Genomic DNA, 22446 nt, shown 5'->3' on the forward strand with positions numbered 1-22446 from the left:
CACCATCCCCAGCTGCCGACACTGCTGCAGCCACCTGTGGGAGCTCCCCACTTGGCCTGCTGCCGCCACTGCTGCAGCTGCCTGCAGGAGGCCCCTGCCGCCACTGCCGCCATCACCTGTGGGCAGTTGCCATGCTCCCCCAGCCTCTGGGGGCATGCAGCATTTGTGCTTGCACAAATTATATTTGCATTGAAGATGGTCTAAATTGCTTACCTTACTTCGCTGAAAACATTCTATTTTTCTCTGCATTAATTATTCTTGTTGCTTAGCTGTGCCACACCCAGACTTTCATACTTCTTCTTTCCTAGCCATTCTTTCAGTTGTTTTCTCGCCTCATATTAAAGAAGTGCTGGTTTGCATATTGATTAACCTGTATTAACAAATACCAACAATTAGATGGTGATAAGCCAAAGATTTATTTTTGGTTTTTATGCATCTTATATGGTACATCAAGATGTTAACTGTTCAGGATGACCTCTAAAGGCCAAACTGTTACCAAATAGGGAGGATGTATATATGAGCAGTAGGGTTGTGTGAAGCTTCGGTCGCTGATTTGGCGAAGATTCAGCCCAATTCAGCAACCGAATTTCCAAATCCAAATCAAATCAGGAGACCCTTTAATCTCTCCAAATCGAAACAGAACCCACTGAATTGATTCAGAGAGATTTGGAAAGATTCTATGATTCAGACATAGACACAGCTTTAAATGTTTTTTCTATATACTTCAAGGTACCAAGCGGCTCGTGAATTCTGAGATGGTGGGGCAGATGAAGCATCCCATGGGAGCATGGGGGGGTCCCCAGCATGCTCGGCAGTGGACCAGGAAGTGGACCAGAAGCACTTCCACCTGGGCTCCCTTCAGATTCGGATTCGGCCGAATTGAATTGGGACAGTAATCCGAAACAACAAATAGAATCACTGTCCCTGATTCGGGCCAAATCTGAACCAAATACAGCCTATTTCGCACACCCCTATTCAGCAGTGCTGTCATTTATATGGCAAAGCATCTTAAATCCATTTATTTGAATAACATGGTTCACATAATTTCCTTTGCGAAAATGCAAGCATCAAGATATGCAGGAGTACTAGTAATAAAAGTGTTTAATAAAATAAATTCCGGGGATTTGTAGAACAGGGGAGCCAGGCAAGGTAGTCTTTAGAACTACCAACATCGGGTTGCAGCCCAAATCAGGGTCACAGGGTGTTCACCCCTTGCTCCACCCCGCCTGCCTGTGGGGCTCTCCTGGCACATGGTCCACGTGGCTCTTGCTGCTGCTGCCCCCCACATTCCCAGCCTGGCCCAGGTGTGAGTGTGTCGGCAGTGGGCAGGGGTCATGACCCACATTTACGGTCACAGCAAAAAAAGGTTGGGAGCCACTTCTTTAGAAGCATAAGTGACACCATCAAAATGAACATTTGAATTAATCAGAGCCACAGGCTGATTTAGTTAATCCATGCGCTTTTGCGCCCAGTCTTACAATTTACAAGAGATGGGCCCTTGTGCCATGCTTCATTGACTTCAGTGAAGCCTACTTAAAGGTCATGGACCACCTGTGCATTTGGAATTGTAGGATTAGGGGTGTAGTCTGTTCTGTCATACTTTTTGTTCTTTTGCATATACTCACCCCCTCCCTATTCACCTGTCCCTACCAGTCTCCTTCCTGCATCCCACCATCCCCTTTTTATAAATAGCCAGGCTTTAAAGCTGTGAGCCTTCAAATTAAAGTTGTATTGTTTTACTTTATTAATTTACATCTTTGGCAATCCCCAACACCTCATTTCTAGTCCTCTGACTTCCTTAATTAAATCCAAGATAGCTATAAACACCTGTATCGGGTTTTAATTATGATTATTTAATATGGCACATTTTTGTCATATAATTAGGAATAAAAAGAATTAATTCTTACAAGATATTTTATAAAAATGTAAAACTGGGGGTTTAGTTATGAGTTCTAAAACTGTAAAACAAGATTTAAAGTATAAGCTTAGACATTTTTCTAAAATAAAAATCTAGCATTAAAAAGATTTACTTCATTTATTGCCAAATTCTGCTCCCCTGGAAGACAATAGTCTGACTACTTTGGATCAGGAGCTGCCCCTCTGCACACAAATGCCTAGGAATATTTATCCTCAATTTATTTGAATTACTTGTGCAATTTATTTAGTACTGTTAATTAAGCATTGTCCAACTGTGTCAGAGCCTGTGTTGGTGGCTTTTTACAGTCTGTGTGGCAGAGAGGGGCATAGATATGCTGCACTGGATCAAGTCTTGAATCTAAGATGAATTAATGCAGATCAAAAGGAATAAAGACTAAATTTGGTCTGTGGATTATTTGGTCTCCCTTTTTGCCACTGTCAAAAGCATTTCATGTAATAAGCACCAACATCAACATTTTTTACCAAGCAGTCACTGTTATCTTGTGCATCATTTATTACAAAGTACTGTGATTAATCACATCTTAATATAATTTAGGATGTAATATGTATTTCCTTAGAGCATGCCACATTCCATTAAGGTGTCCAGCTTTTCACAGGGAGGATATTAAATAAAAATAGTTTGTTATATGCCTGGAAATGCACGCAATAACGCAAAGCACCATGTTATCTGTGATTAGTTTGCAGAAGCCATCTGTCATCTCCCCACCCCCATGTTAGCTAGGAAATCAGAGAGACTGGAGGAGAGAAGTATATTTACTTTTGACAGCACAACCACCTGTTACCATTAATTAATTTTAGTTAGCTGAGAGGCAAATGTGCTGGAAAGGAAGGCGATTCTAGTGTACTGGAAGAAAGTATTATTCCTATTGATAGGAAGCCCTTTAAGATCTTGAAAAAAAAACTGTTTCTGGTGTTGTTGTCCAGAAGAGGTGTGCAGAAGCAGTTTATAGTTGAGAACTGGAAACAAGAAGCAGAAATTTGAGTCAAGTAGGGTAGTCAGGCATCTTTCAGTAAGAAGATGGTGGACAATTGGGATTCCATGTTGAAAGAGCAAGCCATTTTGTACTAATGATAGCAAGGGATTCCAAAATTAAGCACAGCAGGTTAAAAAAATCTTGCAGAGATTCTATGATATTGCATATTCATGAAGTGAAATGTGCTTTGGATTTTTAGCAACAACTAACATTTAACTCTTCCAAGTTCAAAAGAATATATGTTTTCCTGCTGCCGCTCAAGTGTCATCCAAACTCCCTGTTGCACTTGTACCACCAAACTATTGGAGTGGTTTCTCTGATGCTAATGAAGTCATCTCATATTTCATAGTTTCATAGTTGGTAGGGCAGGAAGGGACCTGAGGAGCTCATCTAGTCCGACCCCCTGCCATGGCAGGAAAGTGTACTGGGGTCAAACAACCCCGGCCAGATGTTCGTCCAGCCTCCTTTTAAAGACCTCCAGGGTAGGAGCCAGCACCACTTCTTTTGGAAGTTGGTTCCAGGTCCTAACCGCCCTGACAGTGAAATAGTGCTTCCTAATGTCTAGCCTGAATCTAACCTCCACTAGCTTGTGTCCGTTGTTTCTTGTAACTCCCGGGATTGCTCGGGAGAACAGGGACTCTCCCAATGCCTACTGGTCCCCCTTGACTAGTTTGTAGACTGCCAGTAGATCCCCTCTCAGCCTTCTCTTGTGGAGGCTAAACAGGTTCAGGTCCCTCAGCCTCTCTTTGTAGGGCCTGCCCTGCTGACCCCTGATCATGCAGGTGGCCCTCCTTTGGACCCTCTCCATATTGGCCACATCCCTCCTGAAATGCGGCACCCGGAACTGGACACAGTACTCCAGCTGTGGCCTGACCAGTGTCGCGTAGAGGGGGAGGATCACCTCCTTGGACCTGCTTGAGATGCATCTGTGGGTGCACGACAAAGTATGGTTGGCCTTCCTGACCGTGTCCCCACACTGTCGGCCCATGTTCATTGTGGCATCAATGATGACTCCAAGATCCTTTTCTGCCTCTGTGCTGACGAGAAGGGAGTTCCCCAGGCTGTAGGTATGCTGCTGGTTCTTCCTCCCCAGGTGCATTACCCTGCACTTGTCAGTGTTGAACCCCATCCTGTTCTCTTCGGCCCACCCCTGTAATCTGTCTAGATTCGCTTGCAGCCTGTTCCTTCCTACTAGTGTACGCATTTCCCCCCCACATCTTAGTGTCATCTGCGAACTTGAACAGGGTGCTTTCTACCCAGATATTATTTAGTTGTTGCTAAATAGTATCTGCCAGAATGGATACATCCAAAGGGCTAACTTATGGAAAAGAAATATTTTGCATTTGGAATGAACTAAATTTCAGCAAATGGCAGGTGTTTTAAAGAAGATCAAGAGGGCAAAGGAAATCACTCTCGGTTCCACTTAAAACTGCTTTACCTTATCCTCCTTCCAAATGCACAAGGTAAACACTGCACCTGTTCTGCCATGACTGACATATTGCAGCCCTCAACATTTCTCATGAAAGGCAATTTTTTTGTTCACTGAGTAGTGCTGATATTTCTGTGGCTGGGCATAATCATTTGGGGAAATAAGTGTATAAGTGCTTTCATCCCTCATTCCTTTCTTTAAAATGTACACCTTGCTAGGGCTTAGCATTTATACTAAAATCATGAGGGACAGCTTTTTGGGAGCCACTGGTTAAAATATGGCCAGGGCTTCCAGTGAAAGTGTTAGGGGGAAAAAGCAGAGATATAAAAGGCATGCACACTTTTAAGAAGAGGAAGTAGACCATCCAAATCATTGTGCCTGCCTAGCTCTAAACTAATTTTACTCCTATTCTTTCACCCTACCCATGAACATTGTTGCTCTTTTTACAGTACAAATTTACAGTAAGTGTTTCTAGTTCAATCAATTTCCATGGTAACTTAAGCTCTGTTTTATAACCCTTTGTGTTAAAATAGTTTGGCTAAAATAAGAATGTTTGCAAATATATATCCACCTTTTGAACCAAATCTTTTCTAATACTCAGAAAAATTCAGGTAAGGCTGTCCCCTATCTGCTGCAGAATACCTAATCCTACCTTGCCACTGCATCCCTTTAGCTGGGTTGTTACTACCTCTCCAGCCTCTAGAAATCTCACTTGATCTAGGTGAGGCATTGTGAGGTTTAGCATACTGAATGATGCCAATCATTTTGTTCTCTGGAATTTGAAAAGGCATAATAGATTTGAATCAAGTGGCAGAAGCGCTTACAGAGTCCTTGTGCATGGGTGAGAGGTGAAGAGAGTGAGGCAGGCAGGCCTCCTGGGCTAGGGACACACATTACACACAAACTGGTTTAAGTGATCAGAAACTGGTTTAAACCTGTAACAGAACAGACAGTGCACATAAACCAGTTTCAAAATGACTGAAACCAGTTTGCAATAAACCTGGTTGAATGTAGTCAGACTTAACTGATTTGGCTAAAACCAGTTTATGTAATGTCTGTCCCAGACCCCTTTTGGTTTAAGTTAAACCAGACTCTCCCAGGATCCTGACATGCTCCAGCCCAGCCAGGTTGGCCCCACCCCTCTGCTCTCCAGCCAGAGCAGAGACAGGCAGGGGTTTGGCCAGGGAGGGGTTTAATTCCCCTGTCACTGTCCCACTGGCAGGGACCCGAGCCAGGTCTGCCGTGTGCTCCCTGCTTGCTGCTGTAGCAGTGGGATACCACAATCCCTGAGGCAGAAGGGGGCAGGCAGGGGGGTTAATGTCCCCTCTACCCCACTGGCAGCCGGGTCTCCCTGTCATCCTTGCTGCACTTACTCCCTGCAGCAGAATAAGCCCCCTGCTGGCCACTCTGCAGGATGCCAGAGGGAGGGGGAATAACCCTTTCCCTGCCCCCAAGGGGCCCTGCCGGCCAGCATTTGGCTGTGCCCCCACACAGCTGCTGCAGTGGGATGGGGCAAGGCCCTGTCATAATGTCAAGGAGAGTGAGCCCCTTCCAGGCGGGGGGCCCTGTTGCAGGGACGGCAGAGCTGCAGTGGACTGCATACAGCAGTGCCTGGAGCCCTCCAAGACCACTGCAACACTGCCGTGGCCTGCAGCAGCTTTCCTTGCCCCACAGTGCAGCCTTCCCCTCCCCGCCCCGGGAAGAGGCTCTGCTTGTGACAGGGGCTCCTGCCCCCATCACAGTCACTTCTCCCTCGCCGCTCCAGTGACTGGGTGCAGGCACGGCCAGACACCACTGGCTGGGCAGATCTGGCCTGTGGAGGAGCTATGTCTGGCCTCTGGCAGGGTCCTGCCGGGATAAGGTGCCACTCCCTGGGTATGTCTGCTCTGCTGTCATCGGTGCCCCTTGGGGCAGCCCAGAGGTTGAAGTGACTGCAGGCATGTGCTCACATTTGTTTTGTTACAAATCAATTCAACATGGGCAGGTTAGACTAACCTGCAAAGGTTGAATCAATTCAATCTCTGGCTTTTTAAATGTCTGTCCCTGTCCTAACAGAACAGATGTTCAGTGTACATAAACCGGTTTGAAAATAAGCGAATCCAGTTTGAGATGAACTTGGTTGAATGTAGCATCAGACTTAACTGATTTGGGTCAAACCAGTTTAAACAATGTCTGTTCCAGACCTCTTCCTGGTTTTAGTTAAACCAGACTCCCCCAGCATCCCAGCACACTGTCTGTGCTGGGCTCCCAGAGCTGTCAGAGCTGGCCCCACCCCTCTGTTCCCTGGCTGGAGCTCCAGCACAGACTGCAGACATCTGCCTGGCTTCCCCCTGGTCCCCCCCCCCACTCCCTGCTAAGCAGGGATTCCCCCCTCCCCTCTGCCTTACACAGGCAATTCTCAGCATTAGCTAGCATATCACATGCTGACTATGGTCTGTGCTGCGGGAGACTGGTTCCTTCCTTGGAAAAGCTGTTTAAGAAGAACTTGAACTATTGGAGAGAGGCTTTGTGTTCTGATGGGGTGATAAACCCTGAGTTAGGGGTGGTAAACACTGCCTGCTGGGCTACTTAGGAGCGGGGGGACCCCTCCCTAATTAGAGCATTCTGCTGGGGACTGGCCACGCACCCCTCAGCTAAGCACTATGGAAGGGATGAGAGGGCTTCTCTAGCTCCCCCCTCCCCCCCCCCCGGCTTCTAGCCTGAGCCACTGCAGGCATGTGCCTGCATTTCTGGGATGTCTGCATGGTTACAAACTAGTTTAGCCTAACCAGGTTAGACTAACCCACGAAGATTTAATCAATTCAGGCTGAAGCTTTTTGAATGTCTGTACCTAGTCCTTCTGGCCTTCCTTTCTTTCTTCAGGAGTGGGAATGAGAAGCCCTTGTAAGATGGGCAACCATCCATGGTGGCAGACGTTTGGGAAGGCATCACCAGTAGAGGGAGAGTTCCTATTATTAGAGGAAATCTTTAAACAATAGGTTTAAAAATTAGGTCTATAAGGTTCAGATTACTTTGATATGTCAACCTCACATTGATAATTACTCTTAGTCTGCTTCCTAAGTCTTGTCTTGTATCTCTGTTTTTTTTTTCTCCACTGGAGTGACCAATATGACACAATTAGCTCCGTCAGTCTCTTTCATAATTCTACTATCTTTGTGTCACCTTGCAGTAGTCTCTTTTCCACTGAGAAAAACTCAGTATACTTTATACCAAAACATCAAGCCTCATGATATTACAGATCATGGTGTTTATTCTGGGATAAATACAGAAAAGTCTTCAAAGATTTTGCACGGGTGAAACTTATAGTGTTTTTCAGACATTATCCTAAGAACCTATTAAATTTCAAAGAAACCAATAGCTTTTCTTTAGAATTTTAAAATCACCCTATAAATTTGATAGCAGGCCTATAATTTTCATAATGGTTTGAAGAACTGTTGAAATGTTCTATACGTTTATTACTGTATATAAAATACCATAGGATTTTTCCAAAGTATAGTTTTGTTACCTGCCATTATACTCCAATGAATGCCAGATCTTGATGGACTCAAGCATACTCATTTGTTTCATAGGGCTTATATAAACAAGACTTTTTAAGATTTCAGGTTTTTGCCCATTATCTTACTTATAATATAATTACTTAAATATTTCCACTAAGGGTCTAGTAATTTTCTTATATAGCAGAAGCATAACTTCACTTGCTTTGTATCTTATCCCTTTGCTAATATCTTTCTTACCTTTTCTAATAGGACAGAATAGGGCAGTGATCTTAGTAATTCTTCAAAAGTACAATGTAAAATCTGTCCTGATTAATGTGCTAGATAACAGGGCAATTTAATGTATATCTATACTACAATAGCTAGCTTGATGCATTACTACCACGTTAACTTTCCATTTGTAAACTGAATCTGCCTGTCGTTTTCTGGCCCTGCTTGTCTAAACAATATGGATCCTTTGAATTTTGATTAAAATGTCATTAAAGTATTTCCTCCAATTGTTATTCTGATTTTGGCTTCATCTACAAATTAGAAATGTTGTTTTCGGTATCTTTGACTAGATTGTTTGTATATAGAATTGACCCAGAAGTCAGATTTAGGGTTTTAACTATACCCCTTAAAACTTTCTTTACACTTAAAAAAATGAACCTATTGCTACCTTTGTCCCCTGCTTTCTACATATTATTCAAACTAGCAGTCTAATGAATCCTATATGCCATAACACTTATTGCTCTAGATGTTAATTTCTGAAGGTTATCACTTTTAATTTCTCTTGATTCTAATGAATAGACTAATATTTATAATTTTAGTGTTTTTGATCATTCCATCTAAAATAATTCATGTAATGGGATTTCATTCTCTGATGATATACATCACCACAACACAACTGACATAAAATTCCAGCCAGAATTAAAGAAAGTTTATTGGAAATAAATTTCCAAAGCACTTGCCTAAAACAGTAAGTTACCTATAGAAAATGGTGTTCTGTGCAGTTTTTATTATATTTAATAACCAGGACAGTAGTGTGTCCTTTACTAGTTGCTGTCCAATATAATGACCCAAAGTTGTTGTATTTTTTAATGTAATTCATAGATATGACAAATCAGTTAGGAAGTATAATGTTTTTTCCATGTGTTGCTCAGTATTCCCTCTAAGGCTTGAGCTCTTACTCACTGAAGTCACAAGGAAAATTCTCATTGGGCTTCAGTGGTACAGAATCAGGGACTTCTCTCCTTGTTTTGCTTTGTCTTGGCTTTCTTTACAATGCCTTTGTTTTTTAGACATATCCTTTGTTGATTATTTGATTAATCTTTACTAACATTTTTAGCAATATTGGTATCTGTTGCTCAGTTTTTTTCACTATGGAGTATTTTTAGTGTACTTATACTCTATTCTAAATAATTCTTCTCATTCTTTTAAAATCATTCTTTTACTATATCGCTTCTGATAAAGCCAATGCACTGTTCTAACATGTTAATTTTTACTTCATTTGCATTCCTTTAATATCATCTTTATTTAATACTTTTTTCCCCCTGTACTGCCCTTTCTAGAGACATTTATCATCATTTGAAAGCGGATGATATTATGATTAAGGAAGAACAAACCTGTTTGCATAAAATAATAAATGACTCAAATATTCAGTCATCCTTGAACTTTCACATTACAAATCTTAGAATCCACTTCTACTGAAGGCTCAATGAACTACAGATAAATAAGTGAGATTTTTAAACAAGGAAGACTATCTTCTAAAAAGTGTATTGATCATGCAGTACCAGTTTAGTGAGAGCCACTATACATATCATTGTAATTTGAGCTGCACAAACCCTGTATTGATGCCTGTTAGCACGGATCTCTCTCCCACTTCTAAAATCTCCCCTTAGCCAGAATTGTCTTTCCTCCCTGTCATTTGAAGTCTCCCGCTGTCCTGATATCTCCTTGACCCTAAGCCTCCTTCTCACTTTCCACTTCTTTCCTAAAATTTCTCTCAAATTCTTCCCTTCTCTGATTTCACACCTTTTCAAATGTCTTCTCACCATGCTGGCAGAAAGGTAATGTGAAGAGAATTTTGAAGTGATAATCAGGATGTGATGCAGAGGGTGGGTGAGCAGGTGAATGCAGTTACTGGAAATGTTAGTGAAAGAGAAGCAAAGAAATCATACACTGAAAGGGTTTTGGTAGCTCAGAGAGAAGGACAGAAGTTCCTGGTCTCCCCCTCTTTCTTCCCTTCCTGTCATCAACACAAGAGAGATTTAGTAGCACTTCATAAGGAGGATTAACACAACTTGTTTTTGTTTTTTGTTTGGTTGGTTGATTTGGGTTTTTTAATGAATGTGATTTGCAAGCTAACATTTCTTACAGAAATGAAGGGATTGTTGACATACTACACCGGGGTGGCCAATGATTTCCAGCAGAGGGCCACTTACCAAGTTTTGCCAAGCTGTCAAGGGCTGCATGGGTAGCCCTGCCCCTTAATAGGTGCCCCACCCCCTGGTTGTTTCCTTGGGACTGTAAGTCCTGCCCCTAACCTCTGACCTGTGCCACTGGAAGTCCCTCCCCTTATGCCTGGAAGTATTCCTGTGGGGAAGAGTGTTTGCCATCCTAGAGGGGGAAAAAACAAACTACATACTAAAAATCAAACACCTATAATAATATATTTTAATTTAATTAAAAAATATATTTTTTAATTTGATTTGTGTTCTATATGCAAACGTGATTGCATATGGAGGTTTGTGGGGATGTGTGGATGTGTGTGTGGGTATAGATGTGGGTATGGGAGCCACATAGTGTAAAGTGGCCGGCCGGCGGGCAGGCAGGAAAGGGGGGAAAGCGGTGTGTGGTGGGGAGGGTAGTTTAAGTGAGTAGGAGCATGGGGCTTGCACCAATGTCCTAGTGCCATTGCCGGTGGGGCCCAGAGCAGGGCAATAGGAGTGCAGGGTGTGAGTTGCCAGGGGTCTGTGAAGCCAGACTGGGCTGCACCAGCAGGGAGAGGGGGGAGCTGATCCTGCTCCCTAGAGCCCTTGCCAGCTGAGACCCCATGCTCCTGCCACCCTGCTCTGAGCCCCACCGGTGCTGGCCCTGGGACACCGGCATAGGCCCCAGGCTCCTGCCCAGCTGCTACTGGTTCCCACATGCCCTCTCACTTCCAGTGCCCCCACCCCAGCCCCACAGTACTAGCGGGGAGCAGCGCACAGTCCTGACCCTGCGCACCCCATGCTCACCCATCTGGGCTGTGTAGCGGTAGCAGGGAGCAAACTGGTGCTCAGCGTGGAAGAAAAGCAGCCCTCCCCCTCCACGTGGCCGGCGCTTCCTGCTGCAGCCACTCACAGCCTCTGTGAGGCTGTCCTGTCTCTCTGCCATATCACCACTGCCCCATCAGCAGTGGCAATGGAGAGCACAGGCAACCCTGCATGGGCTCCAAGCAGCTGCAGCATAGGGAGCCAGCCACAGAGAGGGGCAGCAGCCACTTTTACCTGTGCTGAGCACTAGTTCATTCTCTGCCAGCCTGGGCCCTGTGCCAGGGCTGCTGCTCAGCGTGGAGGAAAGCACCCCTACCCAACTCACTGATGCCGGGCAGTGTTTGCTACGGCTGCCTGCCCGGAGCTTGCATCGCACTAGGCTGCATTGTGGCTGCTTCACCGCTGCCTCTGTGCTGCCCTGTGGTTGCTCCACATGGTCACTTCTGCCACACTGGGCAGCACAGAGGCAGTGGTGAAACAGCTGCACTGCAGCCTAGTATGGCACGAGATTCGCTTAATTTCCTCAGTCCACAGAGAATGTCTGTCCAATTTCAAACCAGTTCAACATCTTTCAGGTAACAAGAACCCAAGGCATTCTGAGCCTTACAAATATAACAACATTCTCTACATATACTCTGGAAATTAATTAGTAGCCCATGGAAATAAGTGCAGATGGAATATTTTTTCTCACAAGAAATACAACTTAATAAGTAGAAGAGCTGTCATTTTTAAATGAGTGCAGGTGGAAGACGCACATAGAATGTATATTTGAATCCAGCCTTAAGGTGACAAAGTTGTGGGCAATCATTACCGCTGAATGGAGTACAGAGGAAAATCATTCCAGTAGTTAGGGTGGCTTGTTTGGATCTTCATGGACCCAGTTTCCCTGCTTTATTGCTGACTTTTGAGTATCACCTTGGGCAGGTCCAGTGAAGAACAACAAAAATGATTCGGGGCCTGGAAAGCATGACTTATGATGAAAGGCTGAAAGGAAAGAACTAAGGTTATTTCATTTGGGGAAGAGAAGACCAATGTGGGGAGGGGATTAACCATTGTATCAGACTCTACCCAAAGAGACTGTGGAATCTCCATTCTTGGAAGTTTTTACAGACAAGTTAGATCAGTGATTCTCAACTAGGGTGCCACAAACTACTTCCAATCATGCCATGGGGCCCACCTCATGTGCCAGGATATAAGCCATCTCTTTTCTCTGGCCACCTCAATATCCAGTAGACAAGTGGCAAACATGGCTGCTCCCCAGCTGCCAACAGCCTTACACTCCCAGCAGCAGTGTGGGCTGGTGGGGGATGTGGGGTCATGTTTTTTCAGCCCGGCTCTTCCTCCACTTCTCCCATGCTTCTGGTTTGGGCAGGAGAGTCTATGAGTCCACATGGCTCCAGTTGCCAGCATGTAAATTGCCAGAGGAGCATCCCTGGTGATGGAGGCAGTGCTTGTCCTCTCAGGTACAGACAAGGGATGGGAAGGGGGCATGGGGTGGAAAAAGCAAGGTGCCATGCAGTGAGATTCTTCCCCACAGCCATCCTCACTTAGCACCAGCTAGATTCCAGCCTAGTGCTTCTCAACTGGGCCCCACTAAATTCTCAAAAGTTATGTAGGAGAGAGCCAAAAAAGTTGAGAACCGCTAAGTTAGAAACTTGATTGTGATCATTTTTAGTCAGGGATGTTCCTATCCTGAGCAGGAGACTGGATTAGATGACCTCCAGCAGGAGATTGATAATCTAAACCAGTCTCCTGCTCAGGATAGGATGATCCTTGACTAAATGATCTTCCTCTCACCGCATTTTTCAGGATTCTATGATCCCTCTTGCCTCCATGGGTACAATTACGATCATAGCACTTCTGTATCTCATGCTGATCTTCTGAGGATAAACACATTAAAGATCGCTTGAAGTGCTTAGATTCTATCATGGGTTCAGATCACATAAGCATCTCCAATAGACGAAGAGTAAAAAATGTACTAGTTCCCCCCCCCTCCCCCCAGACTAATGGTAACAGTCCTACTGTGCTTTGTAAAGGACAATAATTTCTTGCAGTGCAAAGTTTACAACGCTTTTTACACTACATAAGTATTAACCTAGTTCTACAGTATTATTCCTGTAAGGTTTTCATCAGTCCTTCAAATCACTTAATTCCTAGAATGAAACTGAAGTTCCCCATGCTCCTTATAGAAACATTATGTAAATAATTAACTGCCATCAGTGGCTTATGTGCTATGAATATTGGCTTTGGGTTTTTATTCATAATACTCTAAAACATCTTGTTTAAATTCCCTTCCTCAAAGAATGTCTTTTGAAAATACTAAGATTGAAAAAAGGACAGAATCAGCCAAAGGGAAGTCAGTCTTGGCTCTAGAGGATATCTGACATTCCCATCTTTCCTTTTACAAAGGGGAAAGTACTAACATTTTCTAAATTACATGTGTGAAAAGTAAGTTTGCATGTGTGCAACATATAAATTATACATCTGAAAACCTTTTGATTCCAAGAGATAACCTAGGGAACCAGACAACAACAACAGAAAATACAGGGATAATTATTAAAACTGAAAATCATTAGCATTAGTCTGGCATCATTGCAGAATAATTTAGTATTTACCAATGCTAAATATTGGTATGGTAGTTGTTGTCAATTCCAGAGCTACAGTGGGTCAAAAGCATGTGTGCCGACTCATCAGATCACAACTCCTGAAGCATGTTATTAAAGTAAAAACATCAATGCTTCATTTCTGATAAAAAAAAGTACTTCTAAAACAAAACTTTTAAGTTCAATAGTGTCAGAGCTTAGTAGTTGAGTGCCTCGGCACAGTGGAACTTTCTAGCACAAGGCACGGTGAGATTTTGTACGAGGGAATTTCTAGGCACGGTGGAGAACCCTGGCGTGGAAAGGTTCCCGCCACTCATATGCAAATTCACCCATTACTATTGGCTGGTTCTAAAGTATTCCTATGTGGCGACTACCAATTGGCTCGCTAGCCATATAAAAGGTTGGAGCAGTTTCCACCCAAGTTGGAAAACTCCGCGTCCATCTCGGAGTGAACGTGGCGGACTGATCAACCGACGATGACTCCCCGTCACCGACCGTCCTGACGTACCCTCGTGTCCTACATGCTCGTGTTCAGACCCGTTAGAAAGATATCTCGTTGTATCAGAGCTCCTCGGTTAAACTGAAGTAATTGAAGTTTGAAGTTAACTTTCTTCCTACGCTGTACATCTCGACAGTGTAAGTAAAGCCATCTTTGTTTGAACCAGTACGCGTTTGTGCCTAATTCTACTCCAGCGGTCGAAAGTACCCATCTGTACATTCTGGGTTTGTGGCCACAACCCAGCCGACCCCTTTCCAGATCCCCCTCAGACCCCACAAATAGGAAAAGGGATTGAAATTTCTATTAAGTCTCCATTCCATTCCATTACAAAGACTAAGGTAAATTTTACACAGGTAAAATTTTACATAGGTTTTGTTTGAGCACGTCAGAATATTACTGACAAAAGCATCATTTAATGAAAAACAAAGACTTTGAAGTCTTTTCAGGAAAATAATCTCTATTATCCAGCCAGTTCTAATTTTACCATATTTCTGGCAAATGTAGCAAAATGTAATTTAAAAGCAATTTAACTTAAAAGAATGTAAAAGGAGTGAAGGAATGAGCAAGCTCCCAAAAGCTCTCCAGATAAGCAGTGTCCAAATGTCTCACCTTGTCAAAACTAACTAATTAAAACAAGTAATTGGTCACCTGAATAAGTACATTTATCCTATCTTAATGACATTCAAGTGGTTTGCTATCACAGCTCTGAGCCCCTTTAGGAGCTTTAAAAATCAGTAGCAGTATTTTTATTTTGGGCATTTCATTTTACATCAGTTCTTGTGCTCCATCCTGTATCTTCTATCCATAACAATTAGATAATGTATTCATGAGTTAGAATGACCTTCCATTCATTTACACTATAGTGTTAAACTATCCAGTTCCTATATACTTCAGTAATCAGGGGCTTCCTTAATGGCTGTAAAAATTATTTGGATAGTCTTTGGTAAATATGACTCTAACCAGTGCTTAACAAAGTATATGCACCCTGAGTTAGTGTCAGAATTTGCCTGTTTCTGGGCTTGACTTTGTCAGTAACTCTAATCTACCAATGCAACATAAAATTATAAGAAGCTTCTTCGCCTACCTTTGAGTCTTCACCTAGAACTTCTTTTCTCCTAGAAGCGTTTCCAGGAAGCCGCTCCCATCACCCTGATATCACATTTACTTGCATGCCACATGGACCTTGCACCTAAAAATGAACCATCCAAAATCTGTGTATGTGTTTTACCTGAGGAAGCTGAATTTTATGGTAAAATGAAGGCAAGGGAATGCTGGAATGGCTGCCAAGGGCTGTGTATCCTTTGTGGCTGCATGCAGGAGAGGTGACATCTACTTTCAGTGTCATCACCCTTGAAGCTCCAGAGCTAAAAATTTAACCTGATTTCAGCCACAGCTAAATTGGCAGTAGCTTTTGGCTGAGTAGTCAAGCGCATGCACAGCCAAAAACTGCTGACAGTTTGGCCACAGCTGTGACAGTATTGAACCTTTAGCTTTGGAGCTGCAAGAAGAGGGTAAGTGACAGTAGGTAGACTCTACCCACCTTGTACATGGCCAGGAGTATTCAGTCTTCATTGTGCCTTCCTGAAACAAAGTTTGGGGGCATGTGGTATACAATAAAATGCAGTATTTTGGGAGGAATTAACCCGCTTCATCTGCCATAATGAGTGACCAGAGCTTCAGTAACTATACTTACTAGCTTCTAACACCTGTTAACAGTGTGTGTCAAGGAAAGAGTCCTTTCATTCAGCCTACTGGTGTAAAATTAACAAGAACTTAACAATAATCAATAAAAAAGGAACAACTGGTGATTTTGAGTCAAATCGAAGTGTGAGCTTCCATGGAAAGAAAAAGAAGATACCCTGGCTTACTAGAAACAGTACCCTGAAAGTAGAAAGAGAGAATTTTGAGACTGGATTTAAAATTATGACAGCAGTTTGAAACAGAGTCGAAGCCTGCTCTAAACCCAGTGGAGAAGCCTGAATTAGACTAGTTCTCAGTAATTCCAAAGTAAGAATTCCAGGGACTCTCTACTAAGTATCTATGATCTAAGTGACATCCCTCGCTTAAACAGCAAAGTGAGAAGATTTTGTGAGAAATATTTACAATTTCTTTTTCACAACCCCCATGGAGGTCACAAGGCTCATACTGAGAACACACAAATTAATTGACTGAATATTTAAAGAACTCTCATGTGAGATGAGCAAGGTTCCTGGTTTTCTCTGATTTAAAAAAAATCCCCAATTTTCGATTTAAAAAAATCAACCCCAAATCCACATTTTTCCATGATTAAAATGAAACGCCAATAAGATATAGTTATATACGTAGTGGTGTTTCATTGTAATCATGGAAAAATGTGGATTTGGGGTTAGTTTTTTTTAAACCAAAAATTTTGGGTTTTTTTAATTGGAGAAAACCAAGATTCCTGGTGATGCGTATAGGGGGGAGAGGGGTAGAAGGTGGAAGAGAGGTGTCCATTTAAACTAAACTTTCTGGGTTATGTTTATGTTCTGGTTGAAACCATAGCTTCTGACAGCTTAATTTTGCCATGATTTCTTAAGGATCTTTTTTAGACACAGAGTAGGCAATGTTTTAGTTCAAAGGAAACCAGATTTTCTATAGAACATTTTGTTGATTCTTTTTAATGTTTTGAGGTGAACTGTTACAAAACAATCCGTTTGCAAAGAAAACTTTTATCCTCATGGATGTGAATCCAGAAGCTTTCATTAGCACTGAATTCACAAAAATGTAATAATGATTTTTAAAGGTCCTAGAAATTAAGAAAAAACAGTCATCTCTGACTTAAGAGTTGCTAAAACAATCAATTTTCTCTGGATACATGGGCTCTCTTTTATTTCCAAATGAGGAATACTGTTTTCTGACTTAGCAATGCAGCAAAATAATTAGATATTTAAAAGTGGTTTGGGTTGAGAGAGGGAAAAATGATGAATATAAAGTCCTAACTCAGGGGTGAGCAAAATACAGCCTGCAGGCTGGATCTGGCCTACAATTGATTTTATCCAGCCCGCAGGTGATGGCACCACATGGCAGGCCCTGGGCAAGCTGCACTCAGGCCCCTGCCTCAGCTCTGGCTCCAGCCTTTGTGTGAGCTGTGGGGGATGCCAGGCAGAAGCAGCTCCACCTGCCCAATGCCACACTCAGGCTCTGGCTCCAGCTGCCGCATGGTACTGGGCAGGCAGGGCTGCTTCCATGGCCTGAGCATGGCTTATCCAGCCTCTGCCCATGGGGGCTAGATCCTAGCTGTGGGCCTCTTTGCTGTCCTGTCTTGCCCTGCCATCAAGGCTCCTGGGAGTTGTGGTGGAGGGGGAGGAGTACGGAGTGCACACCAGGAGCCCTGATGGCAGGACAAGACGATGCAAAGGTCCCTGGCCAGGCTTCACCCCCCTGTTCCGCGCCCCCCAGCTTTATATGTGTGTGTATGTGACCCTCAACAGCTCACCAAAACTCATTAAGTGGCCCTCCAGCCCAAATAATTGCCCACTTAAAGGAACTACCATTCATCTCAATGATATGAATTTCCAAGACAGCTGCTTCAGCTCACACAGGTTTAATATAGTTTATTGTTCCCCACAAACTTCAGCCTCTCCCTCCCACAAGTAATACACAATTGTGAGGAAAAAAAAAAATTTTGCATTCATTGAATCATTCTGCAGATAAGCAAACAGGAAACAAAATAAAGAAAATAAATCTGCTAGTCTAAACATGCTTGATATTCCTTTGTTGGGCACATCTACAAGAGATGTTTTACTGCACAGCAGACTAATTTGCTGCATAGTAAAGTATTACCATCTACACGTGCATGGCAATCAGGGTGCAGTAGACTAGTTTATTGTGCTGCTAGAGAGTCCCATCAGAGACGACTGGTATCTGGCAGTGCAGTAAATTACTGCACTTAAATGCACATGTAAATATTGATATTGGGTTTAAATTGAACTGGAGTCGCATTATTTGCACATATAGGCATGCCCCGTGAGTTGTAGTCACATTAATTGCACATACAGACAGGCCCCATGTCTCTCCTCCTTCCCCATTCCCTGGCCCCTGTACCTTACCACCCCCCCCCCCCGAATTCTTGCTTTACCTCTGAATAATATTAACTTATGGTCCTACTTTGTAACCCCATTGCAGTGTAAATCACACCTCAGACTCTCAGCAGATGTAAATCAGTTGATTTAATTATGTTATGTTGATTTATACCACCTGAGGATCTGGCCCAATGTTTATGGCAGATAGATTTACAGCAGTAACAGATAATAGGGCTCCATAGGTGCAGAAGCTGGGGAGATAGAATGTCATCTATCTCTCTAGGAACTGCACAGCACTTTTCAGTTGGGCACCACTGAAGTCAGTGTGAGTTTTGCCATTAACTTCAGTGGAGCTGGTATGTCACCAAAAGTATCTGAATGATTCACAGGGGTTTTCTCACCTCCCCTGTCCTAAAGTGGACAAGGGTTATTGTGAGTCTTTCTTTTAACAGCTGAAGGAAAACCAGATTGTAGGGAGAGGTTCTGTTTTTGGATCAGGTTTAATCATGGCTAGCTGACCAGAGGCTGAATGTGGTTTGCCCTAGTCAGCACCAACCAGTTACTCATTGCCAGAAATCTATTGGCTACATCAACTTTTTACTACTACCTGTCAACACATGGAAAGAAAATTCTGTAAACATGCCTAGCATCCAAGGCAGTCAAGGATCAAGCTGGCAGCTTTGGCCAGGCCTTTACCGTTCAAAAGCATGTTCATAATAGTCTGGAACGAACAGAAGGCTGGGGAACACTTATGTCAGGATTGTTACCAGATTTGCCCATTACTTTGGGGTGTGCTCATTTATTAGGGATACGTTTCTAGGGTCTTGGTAATTCTGTCAATGTGCTGCTTGTGTTACTTGTGTTTGTATATGGAGCTGTATATCTCCCTTCTGCAAGTCTTCACCCCCAATGGAGCTATCTTGCAGGACTCAGTTTCAATGGGGCTGGGTTCCTCCAGTCACCAAATCAGTCATACACACACAAACACACAAAGATTAATGTGATGCGCCTGACCCGGCTGGGTTGATCAGCATGGACAGGCTGACACCCTCATATGCCAAGAATCAGCTCATCAGAGCAACAATAAACTGCAGTCAGACACAAGCACGCAGGTGAACAGAATCCCTCTGAATCTGGTTGGGTGTCCAGATGACACTCTCATGGGCCAGCATTCAGTTCATTAGGGCACGCCTGAGTCAAACTGGGTCAATCGGCCTGTACAAGCTGATCCCCTTATGTGTTTCAAACTCAGCATGTTCCAATCTTTGGCCTCTTGATGAGTGGACCCCACAGTATTTTTGGGCTTCGCAGGGAACTTTAGCTTAGGTAAAAGAAGCACTGCTGCAGAGCAAGTGAGGAAGGAGAAGTAGAGAAGGAAAAATGTACCCAGTTACTACCAGTTTGACTATAAAAGTTATTTATTGCTAAGTATATGAAATATATAATGGTAGTAATAGTAATAGACATGCAAAGGAAAGACAAACACAAACAATTACAATTCTACCTTGTTTCACTAAGTATTTGGGGAAACTTAGCCCAAGCTTAACTAATACAGTTCAGATTCAGAAATTTATGCCTAGAGAGAAAAGAGAGAGAAAGCGCTAGGATCTCACCAGTCCAAGGTACTCGGGTTGTAAAGCTGACAGGTAAAGTTCATAGTGCAATCCTTGAAGGGAGATGATCTGTTCTTCCAGCATCCCAAGAACAACAGGGGATGGTGTCAGCACACACACTGCTGCTTTTTACAGATTTTTATACCCTCAGTTCAGCTGCTTCGAAGTATTCGCAATAGTGTAAATCATTGTCTTTTCTCTTGACAAGGGGTTATCTGGTTTGGAACATCTCAAGAAACTGATTGATAATCAGGAAACATAAGGTTAGGGAGTAACCAGATACTTGGGAGCCAACTTGAAATTCCTATGGATAGCAGATATACTGATGGGATATCTCATGGTTTCTTCAGAAACAATAGATAGCTTGCAGCATCAGGGTTTTGGATTTTCATTTGTTGTGAACAAGCCTCAGCTTAGCATGACTTTTCCAGATCTTACTATAGTCTTTTAACAGACTTAAGGCAATTATTGGGGTTCATAACCTTTGGGCAGGAGGACTTTCACCAGTCATTCCAGGAAAAGTATGACAACACCTGTGGTCAGGGCTCCAACGGGCTGGATGCTGTGATGAACCCCTTTACCATTGTTTAAATGTTGCCCATACCCCCTCTGACTCGGTCTCTTGCCTCAGCATTCCCTAACCCGGCAACCAAGTTTTAGTCAATCCAGTTTAAATAGGCCTCCCATAGTGGGACTTGGGAATGTATGGCCCGAGATGCCTATTAAACTTAGAGGTGTGTGTGTGTCTGGGGGTGGGGAAAAGTCCTTTGTAAATCCAGATTAGAACTGGTCTGATAAATCCTGAGCTGGGTGTGTGTAAATGTGGGTTGATTAGCATTTGGAGCACAGATTCGCCATCATTCAGTGCTCCCCTTCTTCTCTGATCCCAGAATTCACTGCAGTCTCTGCTTCAGGCTTTCTGTTCTCCATCTCTCATGTAAATGAATGGTCATCTGGTTCCATCTCGGATGCAAATGAGACCTAGGGCAGTTGTTTCACTCTTGTCACTCTTATCTGGAGGGTCTTAGGTGTGTCTCTCACTGCATCTTAATCAGTTTCATTTCAGTGGGGGGGAAGAGAGGGGGAATTCTCTGTGAGTCGGACAGACTGCGTCCTGTGTCAGGGTTCCCCATGAACACAGAGCTGAGACGTAACAGGATGCAAGTATAAGTATTGCCTGTATGCACTTTCATAATAACAGAGAACATAAATATGGACACTCAAGCAGACTTCCAGAGCAGCAAGTATAATCTTAGAATGAAGGTAATATTTTGTGGACACTTCATGAGAGGTGGTGTTATCCTCCCCTTGAAATACCCACAGAGGTGGGAGAGGAGGGACCTGAAAGGAAACACAGTGACTAAAAAACCTAATGGAGATAAGAGCTTGTCTTGGAGACAAGGGGCCTTTGTACATGCCACAAAATTGGCCTTTAAAGTGGCTTAAAAGCCCTTTTGCACTACTTCAATGGCGTTGCTTTTTGCATGTTCGGCGGCATATTCTGCTATAAATGGGTTTGGTACATAGTAAGATAAAAACCTCCGAGGTGGTTTAGTTTGCTACTTAACAAAGTGCAACAGTGTACAAGGCACTGGAATCCAAAATGTGAAGCTTTGGTCCCTGATTTGATTCAGCAGAGATTCAGCCCGATTCAGTGGCCCAATCTCTAAATCTGAATTGAGTCAGAGTACCCTTTAATCTCTCTGAATCAAATCAGAACCCTCCAGAGATTGATTTGGAGACATTTGGAAAGATTCAGAGATTCAGACACAGAGACAGCTTTACATGTTTTTTCTACATACCTCTAGGCAGCAGGGGCTCATGGAGTGTCCCACAGAAGCATGGGGGGGGGGGGCTCTCCAGTGTGCTTGGCAGCAGACCTGGAAGTGGAAAAGAAGCACTTCTGGTCCACTTCCGGGTCTGCCGGGGAGCAAATGGGGTCCCCCCTCGTGCCCCCCTAGCTTGGTGATGGGTGCCTCCTAGGTCTGGGGAGGCACCTGGGGTCCCCCTGTGGCCAATCACTAAGTTGGGCAGCTGTGGGGGGGGGAGGGGGGAGGCGCACTGAGTGGCAGACCCAGAGGTGGACTAGAAGTACTTCTGGTCCACTTCTGGGTTTACTGCTGAGTATGTGGAGGGCCCCCCCACCACTCCTGTGGGACTCTCCATTCGCCCCAACATTGCAACAATCATGAGCCATACCTGCTACCACAAGGTATGTAGAAAAACTTTTAAAGCTGTGTCTATATCCATATCACTGATTCTCCAAATCAGCATCGTATCTTCAAAACAGATTTGGTTGAATCAAATCAGGGACAGTGATCTGAATCAATGATTTGAATCACTGTCCCTGATTCAGGCCGAATCCGAATCGAACAGGGCCCGCTTTGCACACCTCTATTGGTGGTCACCGTGCAGCGCAGGGACTGTGGGACCTGGCAGCATCCCATGCAGGCGGGCTCCACTGAAGAAAAAAAAAGTAGTGAACCTGACCTTTTTTCTTCACAGAGCCTGCCTGCCTGCCTGCCTGAGCTGTAGCAGCCTGGTGCTTCCGTCTGTGGATGCGGCGGGGGGGGAGCAGTGCTTCCCTCCATGGCTGCAGCACCCCACACAGGACTGC

At 43.7% G+C, this 22446-nt stretch overlaps 1 protein-coding gene and 1 long non-coding RNA gene across 9 annotated transcripts in view; one reads left to right on the forward strand and one right to left on the reverse strand.

Moving 5' to 3' along the window:
- B3GALT1 (beta-1,3-galactosyltransferase 1) overlaps positions 1-22446 on the reverse strand; it is a 403400-nt gene that overhangs the window by 233259 nt on the left and 147695 nt on the right. For 7 of the 8 annotated variants that reach the window (XR_009462108.1, XR_009462109.1, XR_009462110.1 and 4 more), the window contains one exon: positions 214-370. The gene's annotated coding sequence lies outside the window, so the exon portion shown is untranslated. Of the gene's footprint in view, positions 1-213; positions 371-15257; positions 15363-22446 lie in introns of all 8 variants that reach the window. The other variant, XM_059727315.1, reaches the window with a different exon arrangement.
- LOC132250401 (uncharacterized) overlaps positions 1-22446 on the forward strand; it is a 175023-nt gene that overhangs the window by 141695 nt on the left and 10882 nt on the right. The window lies entirely within an intron of this gene.

Source organism: Alligator mississippiensis, chromosome 4, assembly GCF_030867095.1.
Source record: "Alligator mississippiensis isolate rAllMis1 chromosome 4, rAllMis1, whole genome shotgun sequence".
NCBI lineage: Eukaryota > Metazoa > Chordata > Crocodylia > Alligatoridae > Alligator > Alligator mississippiensis.